The sequence below is a fragment of the Carcharhinus amblyrhynchos genome, unplaced genomic scaffold (genome assembly GCF_965287045.1).
Source record: "Carcharhinus amblyrhynchos unplaced genomic scaffold, sCarAmb.v2.hapA scaffold_42, whole genome shotgun sequence".
Taxonomy (NCBI): domain Eukaryota; kingdom Metazoa; phylum Chordata; class Chondrichthyes; order Carcharhiniformes; family Carcharhinidae; genus Carcharhinus; species Carcharhinus amblyrhynchos.
This window is the reverse complement of record NW_027649783.1, coordinates 433,361-448,925: the sequence shown is the minus strand read 5'-3', so window position 1 is coordinate 448,925 and position 15,565 is coordinate 433,361. Positions and strand designations below refer to the sequence as shown.

Genomic DNA, 15,565 nt, shown 5'->3' with positions numbered 1-15,565 from the left:
ATTCTTCATCCCAATGAGAAACTCCAGCTGGCAATCGATTCAAATCAGGACACCAGCTTTGGGCAGAGGTTTGCCACCATGAAAACATGTGGTTTCAGAAGCTCCAAAACAGACCTCAGTTTCATTTGCAGCACTAATAGCAGATATTGTCTTTCCAGAATCGGCCGTTCCGCCAAGAAAATTAGTGCCTGGTTTGGTGGAATGGTCACGTTAAATTTCCCCTTAGGAGTATTAGCGTGTTAAATACATGGGGTGATGAGGATAGGGCCTGTGTGTGGTTGTTGTTGGCACAGGCTCGGTGGGCCGAATGGCCTCCTTCTTACTGTCGGGATTCTCTGAAGTTCGGGGCGGAAGTTTCACTTCCCTGAGAATATTGATGACTGTTCCCTGATAATATTAAAACTTCTAACCAATCAATGCCTGTTTGAGAACTGGCCATGAATAGAGCTGACACTGAAACGGTTCATATTGAATTAGTTCCAGCAAATTGGTTCTTGAAGCGGTGTTAATATATGTCACGGCTTCTTAAAAAGATCAGTTGCGCTTGTTTGTCGTTTGTTCATTAATTTTGTGAATCTATTTGGAGCGGCTGCAGTTGGTCAGTTTGCAGGGGCGGAGCCAGGTTCTAAAGTTAGAGAGGGCGAACACATAAAAAAGGCGCCACGGCGCATACCAAATAATTATAAATTCATTGTTCATTTTTATTTTGTAATTAAATACAAAACATAATAAAAACACGTGTGTTATTTAATTATTTAACATTTTAAAGGTAACATAAAATAAAAAGAAGGAACATGAAAAAGATATGAAGCAACTACAAGAGTCTCTTTCGTCTTGGCTTCATTCCAGCAGTGATCTATTACTTTATTATAATTTACCTCAGTAGCCAACTGTCTTTCAATGGAGACCAAAGCTAACGCAGACAATATATCCTCGTCCATTGTAGAATGAAGGTAGGACTTTATGTGCTTGATCCGTCTCATGGACCGTTCCACAACTGAGCTAGTTATTGGGAAGGTCAGAAAAAATGTGGTACAATGTGGACAAGTTAGAATAATCACCAAATCTATTTACTCACCCAATCTCGGCTGGTGATGCCCATCGGCGAGGGATGTTTGGTCCCGACTGCCCTTTCGTCGCGGTGGCTGCATATTTATGTCCTTCGCGGCCTCTGCAATTTCCTGGTGATTGCATACCCTCTCGGGAGATTGCCTGGCGTCCTTAAAGGGAGTGGGGAATGAGGATCTGTACTCGACGTGTGAGTCGGTGGGGTTTTAATTACAGGTGGTCAGTCTGTGTAGAATTGGAGACAGAGAGGTCAAGGAAGGATAGGGAAGTATGAGAGATGGACCATGTGAAGGTGCGAGAGTGAAAAGTGGAAGGAAAGTGGGGTTTTTTTGTCCAGGTGCAGAAGAGACCAATACGCGGCACAGATACAGAGATGCAGCAAAAAAAACGTGTGTGTGTGTGTGTGTGTGTGTGGTGTTTGGGTTGGTGGCGGAGCGAAGGAACAGGACTGAACAAGGAACATTCCACAAACAGGCAGCCTAACATAGGCTAATGGGTGAAACGATTAATTTTGCTTCTTTCCATGCTGCTCTCTAACGATTACAGGTTCGAGTCCGGTCTCTTTCTACAGAAATCTGGTGGAACCTCCTGAAAACCGAGCTCTCGCCCGTTAACTGACATCCACCGTTATTTCCAAACAACTGTCTCAGAATTAAATTCCTTGGAACTTTGTTCATTTAATTCTGACTCGTCTTAGTGTTTTTAGATCAGATATTCCACAATGTATGTTTGATCTGGATAAATTGTTAATGTTCCAAAACTAGAACAAAATGCTTTGCATCAATCGGCTAATTGAAATTCTGTGGCAGGAATTCTAATCTCCTCAGGAAGAGGTTTAATGCTGAGCTGAATGAGCTGTTTTTGTTTACAGGGATGAAAGGTGATGTCACTGGGCTGGTAATCCAGAGGCCCGCGCTAATCTTTGGGGACACGGAGTAAATCCCACCACGGCAGCTGGTGAAATTCAAATTCACTGATTTAACACATAGGCACATGGATAGAAAACAGAAACAGGAGGAGGCCATTCGGCCCAAACAATGCTGGAATTGAAAGCAAGCCTCAGAAATGGCGGCCTTGAAATTTCCGTCGATTTTTTTCCCACAGAAAACATCTTCACAGAACAACAGGGAACATTTCACACAAAAGAAGAAAAAACTTCTGCTCGAGACGGATGATATTTACAAACCGGGAACACATTTACACAACAGGGAAGAATTTGTCAGAACCACAGTGAAGATCTGTCAACGGGAGAGTCACAGTTCCAAACAGAGAGAACAGTTACACAGCAGAGAGCACAGTTACACAACACAACATCCATTTCAAAACAGGGCCTATATTCGTGCAACAGAAAGTCCCTTTTCATACATAATCAGTTTCTCCATCTCAGTGTCTTGCCGGTTTGCTCGAATATTTTCTGTTTCTCATTGTGAGTGTCTCCTAATAGTTTTTTACTGCTTTTCTGTGTGTTTGTTCTCTGTGTGTTACATTCGGGGTGATGTTAAGTGTTATTATCCAGCCAGGGTGAGCTTCCCAGGGTTTTGTTTGTAACAAAAAGAGACAGTGAATAGATTCCTGCCTCGCGGGCAGCAGTAATAAGCAGGGAGGGGCTGACTTTGGGAGCAGAGTGGCGCAGCGGAAGCATGCTGGGCCCATAACCCACAGATCGATGGATCGAAACCATCCTCTGCGATCACCGACTCACTCCATCAAATAGAAACAGTGATGGTCTTAGTTTTCATTAATGAGTAGCCCAGAGCATTTGTCTCCAGTAGCTGGACAGTTTATTCAGCCAACAGCGCGGGATCAATTCCCGGCTCAGTTGAGATTGATCATGAAGGCTCCGCCTTCTCAGTCTTGCTCCTCTCCTGAGGTGTGAATCCTCTGGTTCAATCACAGCCAGTCAGCTCTCCCCATTGATGGCTCCCAGAAACAACTGGGACTGTGAACCTTGCTCGAACTTTACCGACACTGGACAAATCATATTCCTCACACATTGTTCAAATAGAGAAGTTTATTAAAAATAACTAAGCATGAGAATCGGATCATCCCTAAACTTTCATTTCTATCCCAGATTTGGAATTTGTCATTTCAGGAACAATCGCAAACAACCAAAATCCAAAGAGCGACACAGAAAAGCTCCGTGATTGGGGGACACAGCCCTCTACTGGGAGGTCAGACTCTCTCCTGTTGCTCCACAAGCTCACAGCACTTGCTCTGTTTTACATTAGGGTCATGTTCGGAGAATTCAAAACCGAACCGGGAGCAGAGAGGTGAACTGTCTCTCTCTTTACTTTCTCTGGATTTACATCAAATGGAAAAGTAACAACGAATCAAGAGAAAGCAGAAAGGCAACGTTATCCTGCGGGAGAAATGTGTTCTTTGTTACGGATGTTAAAACACAAGAGGTGGTTTGGGGAGGAGCTGCAGCATGACGAGGTGGCCGAGTGGTTAAGGCGATGGACGGCTAATCCACTGTGCCTTGCACGCGTGGGTTCGAATCCCATCCTCGTCGGTGGTGTATTTGTTCTGTCTCCTTATTGCCGGTGAACTGATGACTCGCTCAGTGTTTTTGAGTTTCACGGAACCAAGATGAAGTTTGGACACACAGGCTTGAGGGGTGAATGTTCCAAAACAATTCCACATTCTCATATTTCTAATCCCATGAGAAACTGGAGCTGGCGATCAATTCAAATCAGGACCCCTGTTTTGGACAGGAGTTTGCCACCAGGTAAACATGTGGTTTCAGAAGATCCAAAGCAGACTCCAGCTTCATTTGCGGCCCGAATGGCAGATTTTGTCTTTCCAGAATCGGCAGCTCAGCCATGAAAATTAGCGCCGTATTAGCGGGATTGGCCATGCTAAATAGTCCCTCAGTGTCAGGGGGATTAGCACGGTAAATATGTGGGGTTATGAGGATACAGGCTGGGTGGGATTGTTGTCAGTGCAGGACCGACGGAAGTTCCGTAATTAAAACCAATGCAAATAACGATTACTTACTCAGTGCGGGCGATGGTGGTGTTGTGGTGAGTTTACCTGTCTTCTAAACTGTTGACTCGGGTTCGATTCCCGGCTATTGCATTGATAATTTATTTAGAACCTGATCGCGGCCTCTTGGACTTTAAACGGAGTGAACAAAAAACAGAGGCAGGCGCGCTGGAGTTGTTTCAGAGTAACTGAGACAGGCACATGAGTGGGTTGGAGATGGGAGGATATAGGAAATTGTTTTAAATAAGGTTGATTAGCATTGGGACGACCCAGGTAATGGAAAAGGATATGGGATGATAATAATGTTTTTTCTCTTTTCATTCACAGGTTTAAGTCGGTCCGCCTTGTGTCCAACAAGGGGCATACACGCGATGGGTCGTAGTGGGGCTGCTCTTGGTTGTTCGAGATTGGCCTAGTGCTTCATGTCGTTAGTGTGTGCCTAAACTGGACCAGATACTGGGCAAGATGACAGCTCAGTGACTATCGCTGATTGCTGTGCAGACACATGGATTTGGGCCGGTGTCTATGGGAGTTTGCACATTCTCCCCGTCCTTGAGTGGGTTTTCTCCGGGTGCTCCGGTTTCCTCCCCCACCCCAAAGATGTGCTGTTAGGCTGATTGGCAGGAATAAATTCTCCCTAAATTAGTTTCCCTCAATGTGGATGGCCATAAAAACAATAGATAAGGGTCATGGGTGGAGGGGGAACTGGTAGTATTAAAATGGCGGCGCGGGCTCGTTGGGCCGAAGGGCCCGTTTCCGGGGCTGTTTTTGTTCTTTGTTCTTAAAATAAGGGCTGCTTAAGCATTGCGAGCGATGGTGGTATAATGGTGAGCATAGCTGCCTTCCAAGCAGTTGACCCAGGTTCATATTCCCGGTCATCGCATTGATAATTTATTTACAACTTTATCCACTTCCTCCTGTGTTTTCAACCGAGTGGACAAAACCACGGCGAGCGCAACAGTTTACGATAATGAAATACAATAGAGATTTGTGTTTTTCTTTTTATTCGGAACTAATTTGTTTGTAATGAAAAATTACTGAGACACAAAAACAAGTCTCTGACCTAGTCAGTGAGTTCCCCGTCAGAGACAAAGATACAAAAGTAGAGGAACAATTTTCAGCTCACACACTGAGCTTTGGACAATAACGGTGCCCGATGAAGTTAGTATGAACGCTACTGAGGTGATTTTATTAGCTGAACAACCTGTGGAGCTGCGATGGCCGAGTGGTTAAGGCGTTGGATTAAAAATCCAATGGGGTTTCCCCGCGCAGGTTGGAGTCCTGCTCGCAGCGATTATCATTGAAAGTGTTTGCTTCCGGCAGCCCCAGAGCCGGGACTCCTTCTGGTATTTTGGTGCCAAGTATGTGGATCACCATCATGCTTTCAGCTCCATGGCTCCGGGCCGAGTGCAGGAAGGTGAGCTTGAAGAGGACACCTGGGTGCCCTCGGGCTGGCATGGACAAGATAAGCCGAATGATTCAGTGCTGTTCCCTTTCTCTGGTTCCATGAGGGAAATCAGAATGTGAGCAGATTGCAAAACAACAGCATCAGGAGCGCAAGGACAAAACAAGGTCTCATTTCAGAGGAAGATTCTTATGGAATGACACACAGAACATAAGAAATAAATTTCATCAGAATACACTGAATGATAATTTCAAAATGCTGCTTGGATGATATGACATCGTGTTCATTCAAACACATTGCTGCAAGCTGGTCATTATTGGGCGTTAGGAACTCCTGGTTATAGCAGATTGGGAATGGAAGGAGCAGCTTCACATCTGCACATTGACAGGTCAAACTGTGTCTCAGATTGACAGCTCCCAGGACAGGTTTTCCTCTCCTCTCGCTCTGTGCTGTGGATTCTCAGGGATGAGTTGGAGTTTCCCAGCTCAGTAAGTGTGAAAGCCTCTGAGGCCGGCGATGCTCACAGTGTCTGTTCCCCAGATTCAGGGGGCTGCAGCCAATCAGAGCCGTGCCTGGGTTAACCCAGAGCTGGTTGAAATGATGATATTGTTCACAAGCTGAATTCTATTTGATCAGATGTAGATACAGATTGTGTGCACTCAGTCACTAAACAACAAGATCCCACCTTCATATAGAGTTGATGAGAGGGGATGGAGGGACAGAGTGAGTTGGAGCAGTGAGACACAGACAGCCAGACAATGCCTCAGTGACAGAAATCCTTGTAAATTCCGGCTTTATCCAGAGAGATTCTCTTGGAGAAACAGAAGCTGCAGTCTCAGTTCTCAGAAGAACATAAGAACTAGGAGCAGGAATAGGGTCCCCCTTCAAAAACATCATGGCTGATCTTTTTGTGGTGTCAGTTCCATTTACCCACCCGCTCACCCTTAATTCCGTTTTTGTTCAAAAATTTATCTATTCTTGCCTTAAAAACATTTAGTGAGGTAGCCTCAACTGCTTCACTGGATACAGAATTCCTCAGATTCACAACCCTTTGTGTCAAAAAGTTCCTCCTCAGCTCAGTCCTAAATCCGCTTCCCCTTATTTTGAGGCTACCCCGCACCACCTCCCCCCTCCTCCACCGGCCCCACCCGCCCAGTTCTAGTTTCACCCGCCAATGGAAACAACTTCCCTGCTTCTATCTTATCTATTCCCTTCATAATTTTATATGGTTCGATAAGATTTCCCCTCATTCTTCTGAACTCCAATGAGCATACCTCCAGTCTATTCAGTTTCTCCTCATTTGCCAACAGTCTCATCTATGGAATCAACCTAGTGAGTCTCCTCTGCACTCCCTCCAGTGCAAGTATATCCTTTCTCAAGTACACGTTACCCCACAGCACCTGCAAACCAACTCCTTGAGATTCCTGCACAAGGACACCCAGGTCCCTTTGCAGAGCAGCATGCTGCAATGTTTTCCAATTTAAATAATAGTCCATTTTGCTGTTATTCCTACCAAAATGGATGATATCAGATTTATCAACATCGTACTCAATCTGCCAGACCCTTGCCCACTCACTTAGATTATCTATATCTCTTTGCAGACTTTCAGCATCCTCTGCACACTTTGCTCTTCCATCCATCTTAGTGTCATCTGTGAATTTTGACATATTCACAGTACTCCGACTCATATTGTAGCAGAGACACATTATTAATCCCACACTCAGAAACAATGCTGCATTTTGACAGAAGAGATGGGGAGAGGCAAGAAAAAAATGGTCCAGTTCTTAACAGTGTGCAAGCTCAGAGGGGCCTGAGATTCAGACAGATCTTTGAGAGTGAGATGACATTTTGAACATGTCGTTCGGAAAGCGGATTGGATCCTTGGCTTCATAAGTGGAGGCGATGTTTATGCATAGAATCTCTGCATTGGAAAAGGAAGCCATTTGGCCCATCGAGTCTGCAATATCTTTCTGAAAGAACATCTTTGGTACAATTTTACCTGGCTAATCCCCAGAACCTATACATCCTGGGACACTGAGGGACAATTTAACATGGCCAATGCACCTAACCAGCATGCGATTGGAATGTGGGAGGAAACTGGAGCACCCAGAGGAAACACATGTAGGCACAAGGAGAACGGGCAAACTCCACACACCCAAGGCCCGAATCAAACACGGGCAACAGTGCTAACCACTGTGCCGCTTTGTCACCCTATTTAATAAAAATATGCTTCATTGTTTTATATTTTGTTTTGCCTTAATTGCTCGTGGCTGGATTCAGGGACAGATATTGAGGATTTGAGGTAAGATGTGGAGGCACGCGATCGCTGACAGACTTTCCGACTGAAATCTTGTATTTAAAGAAACCGTTATCTTGAAATCTAACTTTGGGACTCAGCAGGGGAATTGGGTGTGTTCTTTGATTGAAAAATCGTTTCATTTTATACAAGAGAGACTCGGAGGTCTCATGATCAGAACAGACACACAAACACAGTTGGATTAGTCTGACCCGCCCGCTCCTTTCATACACTCTCTCTTCCACAATATTCACATCTACACATTCACAGGACAAAACTTTCACCAAATGGAAGGTCCCAGGACGGAAATTGTCCTTCTCCCGGCCATTGCTCCAGATTCCATCGGGTTAGTTCGAGTTTTTCAGCTCAGTAACTGTTAAACACTCTGAGGGCCGCTCCCCGCAGATTGTCTTTCAATTCATTCATGGAATGTGGGTGTCTCTGTCTGGGTCAGCATTTATTACCCATCCCTAATTACCCTTGGGAAGGTTGTGGTCAGCTGCCTTTTTGAACTGCTGAAGTATATGTGATGTAGGATCACACCTGTTAACCAGATTCTGTGGCAATTGGACAGTGAGCCACAGATGCTGCATTCAGGTGCTGTTGGTCAGATTCCGTGGCAAGACCCAATCATGTCTGTCCACCACCGCATCCCCCCCCGCCCCCCACCTTCCCCCCAACCGCCCTTCAATTATTATAGTGATTGCAAATATCATTGTGTTTCTTTAGGGTCAAAATACAAAGTATTGGTTCTCAGAATCTCTAAATTCTCCAAAACCAACATGCTTAGCAAATCAAAAACATAAAGGAACTTGGGAGTCCTTGTTCAAGATTCTCTTAAGGTTAACGAGCAGATTCAGTCGGCAGTTAGGAAGGCAAATACAATGTTAGCATTCATGTCGAGAGGGCTCGAATACAAGAGCGGGGATGTACTTCTGAGGCTGGATAAGGGTCTGGTCAGACCCCACCTGCAGTTTGTTTGAAGTTTTTGGCCACATATCTAAGGAAGGATCTGCTGGCATTGAAAAGGATGCAGAGGAGGTTCACGAGAATGATCCCTGGAATAAAGAAACTGTCGTATGAGGAACGGTTGAGGACTCTGTGTCTGCACTAGTTGGAGTTTAGAAGCATGGAGACGGGGGTGGGTTGGAGTGGGGGATCTTATTGAAACGTACAGGATACTGCGAGGCCTGGATAGAGTCGACACGGAGAGGATGTTTCCACTAGTAGGAGATACCAGAACCAGAGAGGGCACAACCTCAGGCTAAAGGGACGATACATTCAAACAGGGACGAGGAGGAATTTTTTCAGCCAGAGAGTTGTTCATCTGTGGAACTGTTTGCCACTGAAGGCTGTGGAGGCCAGGTCACTGAGTGTCATTAAGACAGAGACAGATAAGTTTTTGATTAATAAAGAGATCAGGGTTAATGAGAAAAGGAGAATGGGGATGAGAAAACTATCAGCATGATTGAATGGCGGAGCAGTCTCAATGGACCGAGTGGGATAATTCTGATCCTGCGTCTTATGGTCTTATGGTGATTCACTCAACTTTTCCAAATCACTCTGTCGGATATGGTGTAAGGTGGCACTGAGAGAATGGGATGGAGAGAGAATGCGGTGACTGCAGTCTGACTCTGATTCTTCAAACCAGTTAGTGCCCCCTTGTAGAAAGTGAATGTGTCTGAGAACAGGAGAAAAGCAGGTCGTGAGACAGGGATTTATTTTCTATAAAAAGTCAAACAAACTTCGAACCAGTCAGTGTCTGTCTGAGAACTGGAGGGGAGGGGAGGGGGTCTGCTCAAATAAAATTCACATCAATATTCTCATCATCCATGTGTGTCTGACGGAAAATCTAGTTTAAAGTGGAAACGTTGTTGAGATTTTTTTAAAGCCCTGGAAACTAATCAATGATTTCTCAGTCAGAAACAGTGGTAAAGAGGAAGCTGAACCTGTCCAGACAAGCCAAGTTCAGTTTACAAACTGCGTTATGGACACATCTCGTGTCTGATGAAATCAACAACTCAGTTAGTTCCGTAATTATAACGAATGAAAATAACGACTCTTTCAACCAAGCGAGTGTTGGTGATATCGCGGTGGGCATAACTGCCTTTCAAGCAGCTGGCTCGGGTTCAATTCCCGGCGTCGCAATGGGAATTTATTTAGAAACTTGTCCTCTTGTGTCTCCAAAGAAATGGACATAAATTTCAAACGCAACATTTGATGGGAATGAAATAAAAATAAATCTTTTATTTTTTTCTCTAAATTTCGGAATCTATTTGCTTTTAATGAACATTTTTTCGAAACATAGAAACAAGCCTCTGAACTAATAAATGAGTTCTCATTCAGAGAGAAACATACAAAATAAAAGATGAACAAATTCAGCTCGCACACTGCTCTCTGCATCATTGTTATGTCTGATAAAGTTAGTAGAAATGTTACTGAGCAGGGGTAGGTAAGTAACTGCGATGGCCGAGTGGTTAAGGCGTTGGACTCGAAATCCAATGGGGTTTCCCCGCGCAGGTTCGAATCCTGCTCGCAGCGAATCTGGTATAAAATGTTTAGAAGTCACGATTTGTCTAGAGGGGCAGCCGCTAAAATAAAATGTAACTTTCGGTGTTTCTCTTTTCAAGCAGTGGATTTGTGCTGTGGGCCGGGATGTACTCAGCTGGCGAACTGGGCTGAGTGTGCTGGAAATTCCATGAGAAAGATCACGACGAGAGAAGAAAGAGAAATAAAGCAGCATCAGGGGAACAAGGACAAAACGAGGTCTCATATCAGAGGAAGATTCTTATGTAATTACTCACAGAACATAATGATCATATTTCACCAGAATACAGTGAATGAATGAGAACTTCAAAATGCTGTTTAGACGATATGAAATGGTGTTCATTCAAACACATTGCAAAAGCTGCTCATTACTGGGCGTAAGACATTCCTGGTTATAACAGCTTGAGAAAGGAGATTTCAGGTGGGAAAATAGGGAGGGATAATCGTTTTGGGAAACGAGATTTATTTGTAATCATAAGGAAGCAGGAAAAATTCCTGTTTAGAACCGCGTTAACATTCTTGTTGCTTTGAAGTAGGAGTGGGGACGGGATCCAGTTGTTGTGATCCATATTGTGATAAACAACCTTATCTCTGTGAAATCGATTCTAAACATGAAATGTTCACTGATTTCTCAAGATTATTTAGAGTCCTTTTTGAGTAACGGTGGAAGACCGGGTAAAAGGACCTGTTTGGGGTTCATCAGCAACGAGGAAATACATTAAAGAACAGGTCCTCAGGGGTTACAATCTCTGGATTATTACCCGAGCCACATACAAATTGGCATTGGGGTGATTGACATAATGTAAAGTTCACTAGACTGAAGTCTGGAGCTGGGAGTGAAGTTACGAGGAGTGATTAGAAAAATGAGGGCCTTTTTCTCTGGGGTTTAATTACATTTTTCAGGATGTGATGGTGGGGGTAAAGAGAGCCGAATGATTTCCGCTGGCGGAGGCTGGGGGAACCCTGAGACCTGGTTTCGGGGGAGGATGGGTAGAGAGAAAGAGGGACAGAGTTTAACTCCCAGGAGAGAAGCTGAGTAACACTTGAGGCCACTCCAAGTTTTGGAATCTTGCCCTCACCCAAAAGGGAATCAGTGAATTGTTAACCCGGGATCGATATCTTCTTGTTAACAGTGGTTATTAAGGGTGACGGGGTAAAGGGGTGAAGGTGGAGATTGGAAACAAAGCTGCCTTCACCTTCCCGAATAACAGGGCAGGCTCGAGGGACTGAATGGACTCGTCCTACTCCCACGCCCTGTGAGCAGATATCTCAGAGCATTTTAGTGAGTGCAGAAGGTTACAGAGATAGGGAGGGTTGTAGTGGCTGGTGGGGGTAGGAGAGGGAAAATAGTTGTAATTGCTGGAGGAGGTTACAGGGAGAGGGAGGGGTGTAGGAGCTGGAGGTAATTATACAGATAAGTAGGGTTGTAGTGAGTGGAAGGCTTTACAGAGATAGGGAGGTCCGTAGATGCTGGAGGAGGCTACTGACCTATATCTGGGTGGACAGGTTTCAATCTCAAACTTTGCCAAAGGTGCAAAACTTGAAAATATTCTGAACTTTAATAAGAAGGATATTGATAATCTTCAAGAAGATGTAGACAGGCAGGTGGAATGGACAGGCACGTGACAGATACAACTTAATTAACGTAAGGAAGTGTGAAGTGAGACATTTTGGTCCGAAGATCAAGGAAGACGATATAAAATAAAGCGTACACCTTTACCCTTCCTAATCCCCATTGCACCTTTACTACGCTGAGATGCCACAGTCTCTTCACCCATCTCAGAACTCATGAATATCCAACCTGAAGCCTGCATTTCACCGTCTACTTGTACAGTGATCATAAAACATTTGGCACTCCAACTTTCCTTGGCATCTTCTGAAACGATTCCCTGCTCCGTCTGACAACTCAGTCAATGTCGCATCTTCACTTAGTGCCCTGCCCACGGTAGGATTATCCTGTGCAGTCCCCATAGTGTTTCCCATACAACTTGCTCAGTTGTATTGCCCAGATTGCATACTGTTCCAAATTTTCGATTCTCCATTAATAATAAATGCATAGCTCGACTTTACGTAGCAGAGTGGCGCAGCGGAAGCTTGCTGGGCCCATAACCCAGAGGTCGATGGTTCGAAACCATTCTCTGCTATTTCGCTTTTAGCAACTGCAAAAAGAATTCCACGACGGCTCCTTCAAGATGATTTGACATTTCCGTCCAGGGTGCAGTAACTTTCTTCCTCTTCTCGTTACTAGTTAACATTTGAATGAGTAACAGATCGCTGAAATGTCATTTACTCACAGACAGACACAAGCTGTAAATGTTGCAAAGATACACAAGTCTACGTTTTGGCTTGGGGCACAACTATAAGGTTCATGGTGGGAGATATAGGAGGGATGTCCGAGGTAGATTCTTCACTCAGAGAGTGGTTGGGGTGTGGAATACACTGCTGCTGTGATAGTGGAGTCGGACACTTTAGGAACTTTCAAGCGGTTATTGGATAGGCACATGGAGCACACCAGAATGATGGGAAGTGGGAGAGGTTGATCTTGGGTTTGAACATAACTCGGCACAACATTGAGGGCCGAAGGGCCTGTACTGTTCTGTGTTCTATGGTCAAGAATTATCCCTTGAATAAACACTGCCACCTTTCAATGTTTAGCGGGTGAGTTTCATGAAGAGCTGAGTGCGATTCCCGCCTTTCTGCTTCTGTACAAATTTAGTCAAAGGAAAATTATACAAATATATCTTCAATTCTCCTTGTCTTTCACAAAGAACTGGGCATGTGTTGGATACAGTTTCAACAGTAGCTTTAAAAAGATAGAGAATGGATTTACAAATTTAAAATCCAAGGGTGACATCAATGCCTGAAGTGGTTTTCAGGCTGTGGCGACTGGAATAACAATGCACATTCTCAATTTCAATTGTTCAAAATCATAGAATGGAGCATCCATTGTGGATGAAAGGAAACTTTAAACTGTGCAGCTGTTCTGTGCTTCAGGAGCTGGTTTTACACAAATCTCCGTTAATGAAATGTTGCCTCACCTGCTGAGCATTTCCAGCATTTTTTGGTTTTTTGTTTGTCAGATTTCCAGCTTCCAGCTTTGCGTTGTGCTCTGTGCAGGTGTTTAACTGGAACAAGGAACAGGTTCTGATCAGCCCCGTGACAGATAGAGTAGAATGTATCTCCCAACTATCAGGCCTGCGAGATGAGACTTCAAGCTGTACAGGGGAGTGAGGAAGAGAGATAAGGGAGCATCATTCTGTGAGGGACAGATTTCCTGTATAGAGGAGGAACAGGTCTGTATTTCCACAACTGTTTTAACAGACATCAGATGTCCCAACATGACTTGCGATCAATGAAGTCCTTCTTAACCTTTTAACTCTGAGATTATTGAATTTATCAATAGTTTCCACATTGTCAAAAATCCATCTAAGGACAAGTAAAGTAAAGTTTCAGCCTGTGTCTCTGTGTCGCGTTGGTCTTCCAAATGATGGTAATTCAGTCACTTAAAGGTGGTGAGTTTGAGTCCCACCACAATCGGATTATGGATCAGGTTAGTAACAAACCAGTTGCTGCTTCATTGATGTGATTCACCTTCGGCACCGACATTTCCTGCTCTGCCATCTCTCCATGCTGTTTCTGTTAACCCGGCTCCCAGGGAAACCACTGACTCGAGAATAAATCACAAACCTTTCTTAAAGTTTGACACAACGTTCGCTGGTTGGCTGAGAAATTGTAACATCTTTTTCAATTAGATATTTCATTTCTTTTGGAAGACAAATAAGATTAAGGAACGCAGACACGCAACAACAACTTATAAATAACTACAATCAATAAATAAATACCAGTGTCCTGCAACCTTGCAGTATCTCCTTTTTCACAAATACCACCAGATCTGGAACGTATTTCCAGCATTCCGCTGAACCCACCCACAACAGCGACAGGCTATGTGGCTTAGTTGGTTAAAGCGCCTGCCTAGTAAACAGGAGATCCTAGGTTCAAATCCCAGCGGAGCCTTGACTCTTTTTCAATGTTATTCTGATCTTTCTGCTGCGCTTGTCCTTCTGGGTCCCAATGGGCGTGGGTTTGGAAGGTGCTGCCAAAGAAGCTTCACTGAGTTGCTGCAGTGCATCGTGTAGATGGTGCACACTGCTGTCATTGTGTATCGGTAGTGGAGGCAGTGAGTTTTTATACATGGGAAGCGAATGGAGGGGGATGCTCTGTCCAGGATGGTGCCAAATTTCTGTCGTTCTGTTCAAGTTGAATTCACCCAGACAAATGATCTCAGGAAACAAGGTGATTCCGATTTCCTCCCACATTCCAAAGATGAGCAGGTTGAATGGATTTGGCCATGTTAGATTGTCCCTTCGTCCCCAAGGTATTTCTATCAGTAGATTAGCGGAGTGGGTGTGTGGCACTGCGGGGATAGATCCTATGTGCAATCCTCTGTCGGAGGGTCAGTACAGCCTCGATGGTCAGAATGGTCTCCTTCAGCACCGTCGGGATTGTGTGTTTCTCAGGCCATTTCACAGTGTTCGGAATTCCCTGAGAAAATAATGGAAATCTGTGTTGGGAGAACATTGAGTATGTTCAGATGATTTTTTTACTGCAAGATGATAAAAGTACCTGGATCATCTCAACAAATAGTCGAGATATATGTGGGGAGTCTCGAAATGTTTCAATCGTTGGAGATGATCCACTTTGAAGGGAAAGGCAAAAATGGATTTAGTGATTGGCATAACTGCAAATATTATTGGAAAATAACGCAGGCACCGCTGGGATTTGAACTCAGGACCTCTTACATACTAGGCAGTCGCTTTAACCAACTAAGCCACAGAGCCTGTCTCTGTTCTAGGCTGGTTCAGCGGATTACTGGAAATACGTTCCAGATCTGGTGGTATTTGTGAAAAAGGAGATACTGCCAGAATTGGAACGTACCTGTAAACTATCCGACTAAATATTGAACGGTTTAACGTGAGCTGGGTCCACTTACTGTTTTCAGACACACATTTGGTGTAAAATTGGAGATGTGATTCACACACACAGTTTTCTGCTCTGAAGGCAGCTGTGTTCCTTTTGTCGCACGAAGTGATTTAAAAAGGAAAATACTTTATTCATACGGGGTATGTGTGTCACTGGCCCGGGAAGCATTTATTGTCCAAGTTAATTTTCTTTGAGAAATTGGCGATGAATTCATTCTGGAGACACTGCAGTCCATGTGATGTATGTACACATAGACTGCTGTTAGGGAGGGAGTTCCGGGATTG

General features: G+C 44.3%; 4 non-coding genes across 4 annotated transcripts; all 4 read left to right on the top strand.

The window, feature by feature from the left end:
- Positions 1-3,498: 3,498 nt before the first annotated feature.
- On the top strand, positions 3,499-3,580 carry trnas-gcu (transfer RNA serine (anticodon GCU)). Its single transcript has one exon. It is a non-coding gene; the product is annotated as a tRNA-Ser (tRNA).
- A 1,684-nt stretch (positions 3,581-5,264) lies between these two features.
- trnaf-aaa (transfer RNA phenylalanine (anticodon AAA)) lies at positions 5,265-5,346 on the top strand. Its single transcript has one exon. It is a non-coding gene; the product is annotated as a tRNA-Phe (tRNA).
- A 4,867-nt stretch (positions 5,347-10,213) lies between these two features.
- On the top strand, positions 10,214-10,295 carry trnas-cga (transfer RNA serine (anticodon CGA)). The gene has a single exon. It is a non-coding gene; the product is annotated as a tRNA-Ser (tRNA).
- A 3,946-nt stretch (positions 10,296-14,241) lies between these two features.
- trnat-agu (transfer RNA threonine (anticodon AGU)) lies at positions 14,242-14,315 on the top strand. The gene has a single exon. It is a non-coding gene; the product is annotated as a tRNA-Thr (tRNA).
- Positions 14,316-15,565: the final 1,250 nt, after the last annotated feature.